The sequence below is a fragment of the Sycon ciliatum genome, chromosome 3 (assembly GCF_964019385.1).
Source record: "Sycon ciliatum chromosome 3, ocSycCili1.1, whole genome shotgun sequence".
NCBI classification, from domain to species: Eukaryota; Metazoa; Porifera; class Calcarea; order Leucosolenida; family Sycettidae; genus Sycon; species Sycon ciliatum.
Window position 1 is genome coordinate 1636136 of NC_088645.1, and position 17099 is coordinate 1653234.

A 17099-nucleotide genomic window follows, 5' to 3' on the forward strand; every position below is an offset into this window, starting at 1 on the left:
TGTATGGTGAATACTCTACTGCAGCTGTACTTACATTGTATGGTGAATACACCACTATAGCTGTACTTACATTGTATGGTGAATACACCACTGCAGCTGTACTTACATTGTATGGTGAATACACCACTGCAGCTGTACTTACATTGTATGGTGAATACACCACTGTAGCTGTACTTACATTGTATGGTGAATACACCACTACAGCTGTACTTACATTGTATGGTGAATACACCACTGCAGCTGTACTTACATTGTTTGGTGAGTACACCACTACAGCTGTACTTACATTGTATGGTGAATACACCACTGTAGCTGTACTTACGTTGTATGGTGAATACACCACTGCAGCTGTACTTACATTGTATGGTGAATACGTCACTGCAGCTGTACTTACATTGTATGGTCAATACACCACTACAGCTGTACTTACATTGTATGGTGAATACACCACTGCAGCTGTACTTACATTGTATGGTGAATACGTCACTGCAACTGTACTTACATTGTATGGTGAATACACCACTACAGCTGTACTTACATTGTAAGGTGAATACACCACTGCAGCTGTACTTACATTGTATGGTGAATACACCACTGCAGCTGTATTTACATTGTATGGTGAATACACCACTACAGCTGTACTTACATTGTATGGTGAATACACCACTGCAGCTGTACTTACATTGTATGGTGAATACACCACTACAGCTGTACTTACATTGTATGGTGAATACACCACTGCAGCTGTACTTACATTGTATAGTGTATACACCACTACAGCTGTACTTACATTGTATGGTGAATACACCACTGCAGCTGTACTTACATTGTATGGTGAATACATCACTGCAGCCTTACTCACATTGTATGGTGAATACACCACAGCAGCTGTACTTACATTGTATGGTGAATACACCACTGCAGCTGTACTTACATTGTATGGTGAATACACAACTGCAGCTGTACTTACATTGTATGGTGAATACACCACTGCAGCTGTACTTACATTGTATGGTGAATACACTACTGCAGCTGTACTTACATTGTATGGTGAATACACCACTGCAGCTGTACTTACATTGTATGGTGAATACACCACTGCAGCTGTATTTACATTGTATGGTGAATACACCACTGCAGCTGTACTTACATTGTATGGTGAATACACAACTGCAGCTGTACTTACATTGTATGCCGAATACACCAGTGCAGCTGTACTTACATTGTATGGTGAATACACCACTGCAGCTGTACTTACATTGTATGGTGAATACACAACTGCAGCTGTACTTACATTGTATGGTGAATACACCACTGCAGCAGTACTTACATTGTATGGTGAATACACTTCTGCAGCTGTACTTACATTGTATGGTGAATACACCACTTCAGCTGTACTTACATTGTATGGTGAATACACCACTGCAGCTGTACTTACATTGTATGGTGAATACACCACTGCAGCTGTACTTACATTGTATGGTGAATACACCACTGCAGCTGTACTTACATTGTATGGTGAATACACCACTGCAGCTGTACTTACATTGTTTGGTGAATACACCACTACAGCTGTACTTACATTGTATGGTGAATACACCACTACAGCTGTACTTACATTGTATGGTGAATACACTACTGCAGCTGTACTTACATTGTATGGTGAATACACCACTACTGCTGTACTTACATTGTATGGTGAATACACCACTGCAGCTGTACTTACATTGTATGGTGAATACGTCACTGCAGCTGTACTTACATTGTATGGTGAATACACCACTGCAGCTGTACTTACATGTACATTGTATGGTGAATACACTACTGCAGCTGTACTTACATTGTATGGTGAATACACCACTACAGCTGTACTTACATTGTATGGTGAATACACTACTGCAGCTTTACTTACATTGTATGGTGAATAGACCACTGCAGCTGTACTTACATGTACATTGTATGGTGAATACACCACTACAGCTGTACTTACATTGTATGGTGAATACACTACTGCAGCTGTATTTACATTGTATGGTGAATACACCACTGCAGCTGTACTTACATTGTATGGTGAATACACCACTACAGCTGTACTTACATTGTAAGGTGAATACACCACTGCAGCTGTACTTACATTGTATGGTGAATACACCACTGCAGCTGTACTTACATTGTATGGTGAATACACCACTGCAGCTGTATTTACATTGTATGGTGAATACACCACTACAGCTGTACTTACATTGTATGGTGAATACCCCACTGCAGCTTTACTTACATTGTATGGTGAATAGACCACTGCAGCTGTACTTACATGTACATTGTATGGTGAATACACCACTACAGCTGTACTTACATTGTATGGTGAATACACTACTGCAGCTGTATTTACATTGTATGGTGAATACACCACTGCAGCTGTACTTACATTGTATGGTGAATACACCACTACAGCTGTACTTACATTGTAAGGTGAATACACCACTGCAGCTGTACTTACATTGTATGGTGAATACACCACTGCAGCTGTACTTACATTGTATGGTGAATACACACTTGCAGCTGTATTTACATTGTATGGTGAATACACCACTACAGCTGTACTTACATTGTATGGTGAATACCCCACTGCAGCTGTACTTACATTGTATGGTGAATACACCACTACAGCTGTACTTACATTGTATGGTGAATACACCACTGTAGCTGTACTTACATTGTATGGTGAATACACCACTGCAGCTGTACTTACATTGTATGGTGAATACACTACTGCAGCTTTACTTACATTGTATGGTGAATAGACCACTGCAGCTGTACTTACATGTACATTGTATGGTGAATACACCACTACAGCTGTACTTACATTGTATGGTGAATACACTACTGCAGCTGTATTTACATTGTATGGTGAATACACCACTGCAGCTGTACTTACATTGTATGGTGAATACACCACTACAGCTGTACTTACATTGTAAGGTGAATACACCACTGCAGCTGTACTTACATTGTATGGTGAATACACCACTGCAGCTGTACTTACATTGTATGGTGAATACACCACTGCAGCTGTATTTACATTGTATGGTGAATACACCACTACAGCTGTACTTACATTGTATGGTGAATACCCCACTGCAGCTGTACTTACATTGTATGGTGAATACACCACTACAGCTGTACTTACATTGTATGGTGAATACACCACTGTAGCTGTACTTACATTGTATGGTGAATACACCACTGCAGCTGTACTTACATTGTATGGTGAATACACTACTGCAGCTGTACTTACATTGTATGGTGAATACGTCACTGCAGCTGTACTTACATTGTATGGTGAATACACCACTACAGCTGTACTTACATTGTATGGTGAATACACCACTGCAGCTGTACTTACATTGTATGGTGAATACGTCACTGCAGCTGTACTTACATTGTATTGTGAATACACCACTACAACTGTACTTACATTGTATGGTGAATACACTACTGCAGCTGTACTTACATTGTATGGTGAATAGACCACTGCAGCTGTACTTACATTGTATGGTCAATACACCACTACAGCGGTACATACATTGTATGGTGAATACACTACTGCAGCTGTATTTACATTGTATCGTGAATACATCACTGCAGCTGTACTTACATTGTATGGTGAATACACTACTGCAGCTGTACTTACATTGTATGGTGAATACACCACTACAGCTGTACTTACATTGTATGGTGAATACACCACTGCAGCTGTACTTACATTGTATGGTGAATACACCACTGCAGCTGTACTTACATTGTATGGTGAATACACCACTGTAGCTGTACTTACATTGTATGGTGAATACACCACTACAGCTGCACTTACATTGTATGGTGAATACACCACTGCAGCTGTACTTACATTGTATGGTGAGTACACCACTACAGCTGTACTTACATTGTATGGTGAATACACCACTGTAGCTGTACTTACGTTGTATGGTGAATACACCACTGCAGCTGTACTTACATTGTATGGTGAATACGTCACTGCAGCTGTACTTACATTGTATGGTGAATACACCACTACAGCTGTACTTACATTGTAAGGTGAATACACCACTGCAGCTGTACTTACATTGTATGGTGAATACACCACTGCAGCTGTACTTACATTGTATGGTGAATACACCACTGCAGGTGTATTTACATTGTATGGTGAATACACCACTACAGCTGTACTTACATTGTATGGTGAATACCCCACTGCAGCTGTACTTACATTGTATGGTGAATACACCACTACAGCTGTACTTACATTGTATGGTGAATACACCACTGTAGCTGTACTTACATTGTATGGTGAATACACCACTGCAGCTGTACTTACATTGTATGGTGAATACACTACTGCAGCTGTACTTACATTGTATGGTGAATACACCACTGCAGCTGTACTTACATTGTATGGTGAATACACCACTGCAGCTGTACTTACATTGTATGGTGAATACACCACTACAGCTGTACTTACATTGTATGGTGAATACACCACTGCAGCTGTACTTACATTGTATGGTGAATACATCACTGCAGCCTTACTCACATTTTATGGTGAATACACCACAGCGCTGTACTTACATTGTATGGTGAATACACCACTGCAGCTGTACTTACATTGTATGGTGAATACACAACTGCAGCTGTACTTACATTGTATGGTGAATACACCACTGCAGCTGTACTTACATTGTATGGTGAATACACTACTGCAGCTGTACTTACATTGTATGGTGAATACACCGCTGCAGCTGTACTTACATTGTATGGTGAATACACCACTACAGCTGTACTTACATTGTATGGTGAATACACTACTGCAGCTTTACTTACATTGTATGGTGAATAGACCACTGCAGCTGTACTTACATTGTATGGTGAATACACCACTGCAGCTGTACTTACATTGTAAGGTGAATACACCACTGCAGCTGTACTTACATTATAATATGGTGAATACACCACTGCAGCTGTACTTACATTGTATGGTGAATACACCACTGCAGCTGTATTTACATTGTATGGTGAATACACCACTACAGCTGTACTTACATTGTATGGTGAATACACCACTGCAGCTGTACTTACATTGTATGGTGAATACACCACTGTAGCTGTACTTACATTGTATGGTGAATACGCCACTGCAGCTGTACTTACATTGTATGGTGAATACACTACTGCAGCTGTACTTACATTGTATGGTGAATACGTCACTGCAGCTGTACTTACATTGTATGGTGAATACACCACTACAGCTGTACTTACATTGTATGGTGAATACACCACTGCAGCTGTACTTACATTGTATGGTGAATACGTCACTGCAGCTGTACTTACATTGTATTGTGAATACACCACTACAACTGTACTTACATTGTATGGTGAATACACTACTGCAGCTGTACTTACATTGTATGGTGAATAGACCACTGCAGCTGTACTTACATTGTATGGTCAATACACCACTACAGCGGTACATACATTGTATGGTGAATACACTACTGCAGCTGTATTTACATTGTATCGTGAATACATCACTGCAGCTGTACTTACATTGTATGGTGAATACACTACTGCAGCTGTACTTACATTGTATGGTGAATACACCACTACAGCTGTACTTACATTGTATGGTGAATACACCACTGCAGCTGTACTTACATTGTATGGTGAATACACCACTGCAGCTGTACTTACATTGTATGGTGAATACACCACTGTAGCTGTACTTACATTGTATGGTGAATACACCACTACAGCTGCACTTACATTGTATGGTGAATACACCACTGCAGCTGTACTTACATTGTATGGTGAGTACACCACTACAGCTGTACTTACATCTTATGGTGAATACACCACTGTAGCTGTACTTACGTTGTATGGTGAATACACCACTGCAGCTGTACTTACATTGTATGGTGAATACGTCACTGCAGCTGTACTTACATTGTATGGTGAATACACCACTACAGCTGTACTTACATTGTAAGGTGAATACACCACTGCAGCTGTACTTACATTGTATGGTGAATACACCACTGCAGCTGTACTTACATTGTATGGTGAATACACCACTGCAGGTGTATTTACATTGTATGGTGAATACACCACTACAGCTGTACTTACATTGTATGGTGAATACCCCACTGCAGCTGTACTTACATTGTATGGTGAATACACCACTACAGCTGTACTTACATTGTATGGTGAATACACCACTGTAGCTGTACTTACATTGTATGGTGAATACACCACTGCAGCTGTACTTACATTGTATGGTGAATACACTACTGCAGCTGTACTTACATTGTATGGTGAATACACCACTGCAGCTGTACTTACATTGTATGGTGAATACACCACTGCAGCTGTACTTACATTGTATGGTGAATACACCACTACAGCTGTACTTACATTGTATGGTGAATACACCACTGCAGCTGTACTTACATTGTATGGTGAATACATCACTGCAGCCTTACTCACATTTTATGGTGAATACACCACAGCGCTGTACTTACATTGTATGGTGAATACACCACTGCAGCTGTACTTACATTGTATGGTGAATACACAACTGCAGCTGTACTTACATTGTATGGTGAATACACCACTGCAGCTGTACTTACATTGTATGGTGAATACACTACTGCAGCTGTACTTACATTGTATGGTGAATACACCGCTGCAGCTGTACTTACATTGTATGGTGAATACACCACTACAGCTGTACTTACATTGTATGGTGAATACACTACTGCAGCTTTACTTACATTGTATGGTGAATAGACCACTGCAGCTGTACTTACATTGTATGGTGAATACACCACTGCAGCTGTACTTACATTGTAAGGTGAATACACCACTGCAGCTGTACTTACATTATAATATGGTGAATACACCACTGCAGCTGTACTTACATTGTATGGTGAATACACCACTGCAGCTGTATTTACATTGTATGGTGAATACACCACTACAGCTGTACTTACATTGTATGGTGAATACACCACTGCAGCTGTACTTACATTGTATGGTGAATACACCACTACAGCTGTACTTACATTGTATGGTGAATACACCACTGTAGCTGTACTTACATTGTATGGTGAATACACCACTGCAGCTGTACTTACATTGTATGGTGAATACACCACTGCAGCTGTACTTACATTGTATGGTGAATACACTACTGCAGCTGTACTTACATTGTATGGTGAATACACCACTGCAGCTGTACTTACATTGTATGGTGAATACACCACTGCAGCTGTACTTACATTGTATGGTGAATACACCACTGTAGCTGTACTTACATTGTATGGTGAATACACCACTGCAGCTGTACTTACATTGTTTGGTGAATACACTACTGCAGCTGTACTTACATTGTATGGTGAATACGTCACTGCAGCTGTACTTACATTGTATGGTGAATACACAACTACAGCTGTACTTACATTGTATGGTGAATACACCACTGCAGCTGTACTTACATTGTATGGTGAATACGTCACTGCAGCTGTACTTACATTGTATGTTGAATACACCACTGCAGCTGTACTTACATTGTATTGTGAATACACTACTGCAGCTGTACTTACATTGTATGGTGAATACACCACTACAACTGTACTTACATTGTATGGTGAATACACTACTGCAGCTGTACTTACATTGTATGGTGAATACACCACTGCAGCTGTACTTACATTGTATGGTGAATACGTCACTGCAGCTGTACTTACATTGTATGGTGAATACACCACTACAGCGGTACATACATTGTATGGTGAATACACTACTGCAGCTGTATTTACATTGTATGGTGAATACATCACTGCAGCTGTACTTACATTGTATGGTGAATACACCACTGCAGCTGTACTTACATTGTATGGTGAATACACCACTACAGCTGTACTTACATTGTATGGTGAATACACCACTGCAGCTGTACTTTCATTGTATGGTGAATACACCACTGCAGCTGTACTTACATTGTATGGTGAATACACCACTGTAGCTGTACTTACATTGTATGGTGAATACACCACTACAGCTGTACTTACATTGTATGGTGAATACGTCACTGCAGCTGTACTTACATTGTATGGTGAATACACCACTACAGCTGTACTTACATTGTAAGGTGAATACACCACTGCAGCTGTACTTACATTGTATGGTGAATACACCACTGCAGCTGTACTTACATTGTATGGTGAATACACCACTGCAGCTGTATTTACATTGTATGGTGAATACACCACTACAGCTGTACTTACATTGTATGGTGAATACCCCACTGCAGCTGTACTTACATTGTATGGTGAATACACCACTACAGCTGTACTTACATTGTATGGTGAATACACCACTGTAGCTGTACTTACATTGTATGGTGAATACACCACTGCAGCTGTACTTACATTGTATGGTGAATACACAACTGCAGCTGTACTTACATTGTATGGTGAATACACCACTGCAGCTGTACTTACATTGTATGGTGAATACACCACTGCAGCTGTACTTACATTGTATGGTGAATACACCACTGCAGCTGTACTTACATTGTATGGTGAATACACCACTGCAGCTGTACTTACATTGTATGGTGAATACACTACTGCAGCTGTACTTACATTGTATGGTGAATACACCACTGCAGCTGTACTTACATTGTATGGTGAATACACCACTGCAGCTGTACTTACATTGTATGGTGAATACACCACTACAGCTGTACTTACATTGTATGGTGAATACACCACTGCAGCTGTACTTACATTGTATGGTGAATACATCACTGCAGCCTTACTCACATTGTATGGTGAATACACCACAGCAGCTGTACTTACATTGTATGGTGAATACACCACTGCAGCTGTACTTACATTGTATGGTGAATACACCACTGCAGCTGTACTTACATTGTATGGTGAATACACCACTGCAGCTGTACTTACATTGTATGGTGAATACACTACTGCAGCTGTACTTACATTGTATGGTGAATACACCGCTGCAGCTTTACTTACATTGTATGGTGAATACACCACTACAGCTGTACTTACATTGTATGGTGAATACACTACTGCAGCTTTACTTACATTGTATGGTGAATAGACCACTGCAGCTGTACTTACATTGTATGGTGAATACACCACTGCAGCTGTACTTACATTGTAAGGTGAATACACCACTGCAGCTGTACTTACATTATAATATGGTGAATACACCACTGCAGCTGTACTTACATTGTATGGTGAATACACCACTGCAGCTGTATTTACATTGTATGGTGAATACACCACTACAGCTGTACTTACATTGTATGGTGAATACACCACTGCAGCTGTACTTACATTGTATGGTGAATACACCACTGTAGCTGTACTTACATTGTATGGTGAATACACCACTGCAGCTGTACTTACATTGTATGGTGAATACACCACTGCAGCTGTACTTACATTGTATGGTGAATACACTACTGCAGCTGTACTTACATTGTATGGTGAATACACCACTGCAGCTGTACTTACATTGTATGGTGAATACACTACTGCAGCTGTACTTACATTGTATGGTGAATACACCACTGCAGCTGTACTTACATTGTATGGTGAATACACCACTGTAGCTGTACTTACATTGTATGGTGAATACACCACTACAGCTGTACTTACATTGTATGGTGAATACACCACTCACACACACACACATACACACTCGCGCACACAAACACACGCACGCGGGCGCGCGCGCGCACACACATACACACTGTTCATTGCGCTCGAACGGTGGCGCTTCTTCATTCATGAGGTCGATCTGATGCCCCTACCGCAGTACCGGGCCCTTGCCTAGGTTGGCCCTAGCCCTGTCCCCGGGGAAAATTGCAATTCCGCGGCCGCGTTTTTTTCCGCGTTTTTTGCGATTGTTTAAAAGACCGCGTTTTCCGCGATATTCCCGCGTTTTTTGAACTTTTTTGTTGCACTACACGTACACACAGTGCACTGTCCGGTCAGCAATGTCTCATCGTGGCGGCTTTTTACTCAAATATGACGAGTGCTTACACCAGAGACTTGTAACTTATTGATTTCACTACATACTCACTGAAAATTGGCGCACATCAATAGTATTCACCGCATATTTACCGCATATTTACCGCAAATTCACCGCAAATTATGCCATATTATGCCGCGTTTTTCCCCGCGTTTTTTGCGATTTTTTTCCGCAATTTTCCCCGGGGACAGCCCTAGCCCTAGGCCTAGCCCTGTCAGAACTGTACGTGCGCGTGCGTTACTTGTCAGTCAGGGCGGGTTGATGGTTGTGTAGTGCAGGGGATTCAAGGGATTTCCCCGTGTCCGCACCCGCAAAGGATCTTGTTTGCGACTGGATGACTTAGATATTCCCGCTCGTTCGACAAGCGCAAGGACCAGTGCTGCACATGTACCTGCAACTACATGACTGTACAATGTAGATCTACATGACTGATTGTACTAATACAATGTAGATCTAAATCTACATTGTATTAGTACATGATTGTATCATAATACAATCATAATCGTATTGTATGTCTGCGCTAGAATCGAAATACGAGAGTCGATAGAAACTTGCCGAGACTACAAATTTCGATTCCTTATAGAGCATTTTCGATACAATTGTGTCCGTATCAGTGAAAGTCGATGCGTTCCTGGAAATGCGAACGGATTGAGTTTCATGTTCTCTTTTCTGCAGCAGAATATTTCAGTGGCTTTTCAGAACTTCATTCTAGTGGCGACAGTTTGCCTTTGCTGTATGGCAAGAACCAAGAGCACAAGTTTATTGCAGATCTACTGCAGGGCTTGTTCCGCGGGTTTATTGCAGATCTACTGCAGGGCGTGTTCCTCGGGTTTATTGCAGATCTACTGCAGGGCTTGTTCCGCGGGTTTATTGCAGATCTACTGCAGGGCTTGTTCCGCTGCCACTGCCGCTGCTGCTGCTGTCAGTGGATGTACAGTCAGTTCTGTGACTGTTGGAGAGCCAGAGAGACTAAGCTTCAAGAGAGGACATGAGATGATGGTACACAGAACACGGATTGTCAAGTGCACCATGCAGTGAAGTGACTCCACAACACGGTAAGAAACGAAGGGTGTATGTACGTGACGCTGACAGTCACAGGCACACGTTGACTGCTCAATAATCTGATAATGCTAGAACGAGGGAACGTTCAAAGAAAATGCTGCGTATTTGGAGATAGCGGCTGGACGATGTACAAGTACAACTGGACAGATAATTTGCCCTGGGTAACTAGAAACCCAGGTACCCAGGAGCTGCGTACCAGTCAAACTTCGTATCTGAACACATTTTACAAGGAAACGTGAATGTTACACTGTAATCACATAACTGCATGAATGCCCCTCGATACAGAAACAAACACAGAGAGAGAGAGAGAGAGAGAGAGAGAGAGAGAGAGAGAGAAGGGGGGGGGGGGGAGGGGAGGAGAGCTGGTCTTCGCAAAACGGAGCACTGAAATCCGTGTGGAAAAAAAGTGATAAAAAAATACGGAAATGAATTGAAACAGAACATGCACTGCATCATACAAAACCTACTTTGAAGTACTAGTATGCTACAGTTGCTGTGCTCACTGAAATCCGACCCAAAGTACAAAGCTGGCGGCCTGGAGCAGTTCCTATCACAGTTTACATCATTGCATCTGCACATGCACTGTATATTTACATTTGTACGTCCAGCCACATTCCTGCCACTTTCAGGCAACCAAGGCTGGTGCAGGTGTACGTCCAGCCACATTCGTGCCACTTCCAGGCAACCAAGGGCGGTGCAGGTGTACGTCCAGCCACATTCGTGCCACTTCCAGGCAACCAAGGGTGGTGCAGGTGTACGTCCAGCCACATTCCTGCCACTTCCAGGCAACCAAGGCCGGTGCAGGTGTACGTCCAGCCACATTCGTGCCACTTCCAGGCAACCAAGGCCGGTGCAGGTGTACATCCAGCCACATTCATGCCACTTCCAGGCAACCAAGGGCGGTGCAGGTGTACGTCCAGCCGCATTCGTGCCACTTCCAGGCAACCAAGGCCGGTGCAGGTGTACATCCAGCCACATTCGTGCCACTTCCAGGCAACGAAGGGCGGTGCAGGTTGAGGGCGCCAGCTTAGCACTTTGGGCCAGATTTCAGTTAAGCGCAACTGCACATGTATGTAGCATACGAGTACACCCGAGGTCGTGGCTTAATAATAATATAGGGAGACAACACTGGACACTGTAACGCTAAATCACGTACGTATCGACCACCGGGCTGCATGCCCGCTACTAATACATGTTTGTACATGACATTGCTTTTCTGTGCCCTGCTCTCTCATGTAGGCAGGCCGTCGTAATGATGGGTTGGATTTAGTACACCGCGCAATACACAACAAGTAAAATACGGTACCAATTTGTCAAGGCTATCGGCGGAAATGGAGGGGGGAGGGGGGAAGGGAGGGGTTCGGCCAACTGTTGGAAAAACCGAGTTTAGCAAACATTCGTGCTTTACCGAAAACAAATTGGCATGGCGATTACTACAAGAACAAGCGGAATACCAATAAACTGTCAACGATGGTTAAGGCGTGCGGTAGGTTGCGTAGATGGAAAAGCGGCAAAAGCAAACTCGCGCTGCAAAAGCAAACTCGAGCTACAACAGTGAGACAGCCTGTCACAATACAGTTTCTGTGCTCCCTACCGTGTGTCAAGCTCTGCCTTATAAGGGCATTGTGCATTCTGCTTTCTAACATTGTTTGCCGTGAAGCAGTTTGTTAATGCAGGGGTGTCGGATGGTATTTTTAGTGTGGTACGGTCAGCCATCTGACATACAGTGTACTCCTGGGGAGGGGGGTTGCTGAGCCGAAATATTTGGAAATCGTACGCACTGCCGGGCTCCCGCGCGGGGCCCCACGCAAGCATTCGCAACCGCGATGCACGTACGGCATGTCGTATAAGCCACCTATCAGCCTTGGGTGCAAGCTCACCCAAGGCCACCCTCGCAAGGCAGGAACAAGTGAAGACATTCACCAGTTGTTTGCTGTGCCTGCCCGCCGCAGAAATTGTTTGAAATTGTCTCTTCTCCGCTCTCAGCGATAGTCTTACACCCACCATGGCTTTCCCGCAGGCACAAAGGGAGTCTATCCAGCAGATCGTGGCAGCCAGCGTGGCAGCAGCCCTCAGCGGCAACGCACCGGAGAACGTCACGGCGCACCAAGAAGACGGTATGTGTGCTGATGAATTCATGCACCATACGAACATGGGTTACCCCTCCTGCATTTCGCATGTCTCGTTGGAGACAGTCGATCGGATCAGACGAATCGAGTATATAGATCTGGCAATACTGCTCCCGCCCAAATCTATTTCTACCGGGGAGCCAGCCCCTAAGAGGTTCTGCATAGACGAGGAAGGGGCAATTTCGGTGACAAGCGCACCAAAAGGAAAAATTGAGAACCTTGCCACGTGGACCGAGACATGGTCTATCTTTAGCCTGATCGCCATCCGCAATCAACCTCGCTGCGCCGCTGCACTGATGCAGCATCAAATACGCATGGTACAGGCAGCCGGGAAGTACCGCTTCTCTGCAGTCGTGGACTATGCCAGGCCCAGTCAAAGGACCCAAGCTGATCCCTGGCGGAGCTCGACACGGAGCTTTTCGCGACCTGTTTCACGGGACAGGCCCTCCCCAATTGCAGCATTTGCAAGAAGGTGGGGCACTTGGCCGGAGCACACACCTCGGCCTTTCGCGACAAGCAGGCGAAAGAGAGTGCAAGCACTAAATCAACCAAAATCTGCCGTCGCTACAATCACGGCGCCTGCAGCGGCCCATGTCGCTTTCGACACGCCTGCCTCTTCTGCTCAGGCTCGCACGCCGTGTCAGCCTGTCCAGCCAAGAAATAAGAGCGAACAGCAATCAGCCCCGGCACCACTTTCTTGCATTCATCCACCCCCTAACACCCCTATGAACATTGCATTACACTCCATCACCCCTATCAATATTGATGCATTACACACTGAATTGCTGGCGCACCCTAATCCTGCATTTGTTCATTCTCTAATTAGCAATTTACATGCCGGCTGTCGTATCGGGTTCGCCGAACCCCGGTATGTGTCCGTACGCAGCCCGAACTTGTCTTCAGCGGCAGCACACCCCGAGGTCGTCGACCAGTACCTGGCCACGGACTGCAGTCGCGGCCACACCGCTGGCCCCTTCAACGCGCCGCCATTCGTCCGTCTGCGCACCTCTGGCGAAGGTGTGGTCCCCAAGAAGTCGGGCGGCCGCCGGCTCATCATGCACCTGTCCATCCCCGATGGGAACAGCGTCAATTCGTTCTTTGACAAGCAGGCCTACCGTTTCTCTCTAATTACGATTGACACGATAGCAGAACACGTGCGCAGGACGGGCCCCGGAGCCTTCCTGTCAAAGGTGGACCTGAAGCACGCTTTCCGACTCTGCCCCGTGCATCCCGACGACTGGCCGCTCCTCGGCATGTTGTGGAAGGGCAACTACTATTTCGACACTGTCCTGCCATTTGGCCTACGCTCCGCTCCCAGTCTGTTTAACTGCCTGGCTACCACCCTGGACCCTGAATGGATCCTTCGTAAGAACTATAGTATCCCTGCACTGGAGCACTATTTAGATGACTTCGTCTCAGTGCATCCAGCAGCCGAGTCTGTCACGTCCTCGGCGGCCACGACCCACAAAGCCACTATTCTGCAGGTCTTTGCAAAACTGGGCGTCCCAACAGCAGACGGCCCGGACAAAGTTGTTGGCCCCGCCACCTGCCTCACAGTGCTTGGCATCGACATTGATTCAGCGGCAGGGGAGCTGCGGCTCCTAGCCGAGAAGCTCCGTACATTGCGGCAACTCCTCGAAGCCTGGGCCATCCGGTCATCAGCGTCCAAACACGAACTCTAATCCCTCGTTGGCCACCTGGCGTTCGCCGCCAAGGTCGTCCCAGCCGGTCGTACGTTCACTCGCCGCGACCGCTGTACTCGGGGGCGCTCCATATGTACGCGACACGCGTGCCCCGCATGGCGCAAACAAAATAAGGGCCAGGCACCGTGTTGCCATGCTACCGAGGCAAATTGTAGAGGGTGTTAAGCCTACCTAGCAGGTTGTATGTTTGCCCGTATACTAGGGGCACGGCTCCGCGAGCCTGACCTGCTCGCTGTCTTGTGCTCTGCGTGTATATCCAGGCTCGCAAGCCGCGCGCATAACATCCTGCCGGATGTCCACCTCCCGCCGGAGGATCGCCTACAGACACCAACGCCGCAAGCAATGGCTCCGCGAGCCAACGCTTCGCCGCCCGCTGTCTATTGTTCGTTGTGTCTATCCAGGGTCGCTAGCCACCCTCGCAATACATCCCGCCGAACATAATTATAACTCCCGCCGGAGAATCGCTTGCAGACACTGCCGCTGCAAGCTACGGCTCCACCGAACCAAGGCTTCGCCACCTGCTGTCTGTTGTTCTGTGTGTCTGTCCAGGGTCGCCAGCCCCGCTTGCATAACATCCCGCCGGATGTCCACCTCCCGCCGGAGGATCGCTTACCGCCGCAAGCCAAGACTACGCAAGCCAACGCTTACGTGCCACCCCCATGCGTCCACCCACGAGGCTAAGTACCTATGGATTAGGCCAATAGCAGAGGCTCCCACCCCACGGGGCTGGGGGAGGGGGGGGGGGCTCTCGGGTCGTATTTGCATCAGCCCCACAGGATGAGGGTGAACCTCGGCCAAACCAGTACAGGAACGCCCCGCCGAGGTCAGGGGGGAGATTTCCCACTAGCATAACCCGCGGGTCCCCTGCTTACAATCCGCAGCCATGCCGCCGGGCCAGTGTGTTCCGGGAAGCGGGCCACCGTTCGGCGACCCGGCGCAGCACGCATACACGGCAGCTCGGCCGCCGTACCATCCTGCCTGTTTAGAAAACATGCGTGTGTGCGGGCGTATGCGTGTGTGCGTTTGTGTTGCATGCGCTTGTGCCTGTGTCCTCCTAGGCTCGCTAGCCGCCGCTCTCTCCGCGCGAGCAGAGCACCTGATTGCCAACTCGGTAGCCACTGGCACACAGCGCACGTACGCCCCAGGCTGGCGTGCATTTCTCGAGTTCATGGGTCGCATGCGCCGCGACGCACATCACCCAGATCAGAGCGACGTCCTGCTGTTCGCTGCCGCAATGTCTCACTCAGTCAGCGCCAGCACTCTGAGAGTCTACCTGGCCGCGATCAAATATCACATCCTCCGCAAGGGAGGCCGGGTCGGGGTTACATCCTCAAGCCGCATCACAGCCCTGCTGAAGGGCTTAGAGAGGTAGAGAGCGTCGCTTCCCAGGCATCCGTCAGCACGCCCTCAGCGCCAAGCGATCACCGTCCACCAGCTGAAGGCTCTCCGCCAGTTCTTGGATCTGTCCTTGCACTCCCCGGCAGACAGACTAATGATATGGGCTGCTCTTACGACAGCCTTCCACGGCCTGCTGCTGCGTGTGAGTGAGTACACGTCGCTCTCACCACACGGTCCCGGCGGCCTCAAGACGCTGAGGCGCGAACACCTCCGGTTATCTTAGCAGGAGGCCTCTCTGCAGCTCCAGAGGACGAAGACGTCTCAATTAACAACAGGCGGGGAGGTAGCGCTGCATCGCCCCGCTGACCCAGCACTATGTCCCGTCCGAGCCCTGCAGGCTTACGTTCGGTCCAGCAAATGGAGCAATGACAAGCAACCCCTATTCAAGTTTCAGGATGGTCGCCATCTCACTCCGAACGATATCAATGCTGTCCTACACAAAGTGCTAGGTCCAAGCATCAGCAGCCATTCCTTTCGCGCTGGGGGAACCACACACATGGTGGACCGAGGCGCACCAGAGTATGCCCTGATGGCTGCAGGCCGCTGGTCCAGCAGGGCATATCGCACGTACATTCTCAGGCCCGCAGGCATGCCACAGCACTACTAGAGCCTGCGTGTCGCAAGCCATTCGGTACCTTTATGGGAGGCACGGGTGCTCCCGATGGGCGCCGCATAGTGCACG

General features: G+C 46.4%; 1 long non-coding RNA gene across 1 annotated transcript; it reads left to right on the plus strand.

Annotated features, from left to right (window-relative positions):
* Positions 1 to 10650: 10650 nt before the first annotated feature.
* LOC135811205 (uncharacterized) lies at positions 10651 to 15732 on the plus strand. The gene is made up of 3 exons (XR_010552562.1): positions 10651 to 11180; positions 13208 to 13304; positions 15280 to 15732. It is a non-coding gene; the product is annotated as an uncharacterized LOC135811205 (long non-coding RNA).
* Positions 15733 to 17099: the final 1367 nt, after the last annotated feature.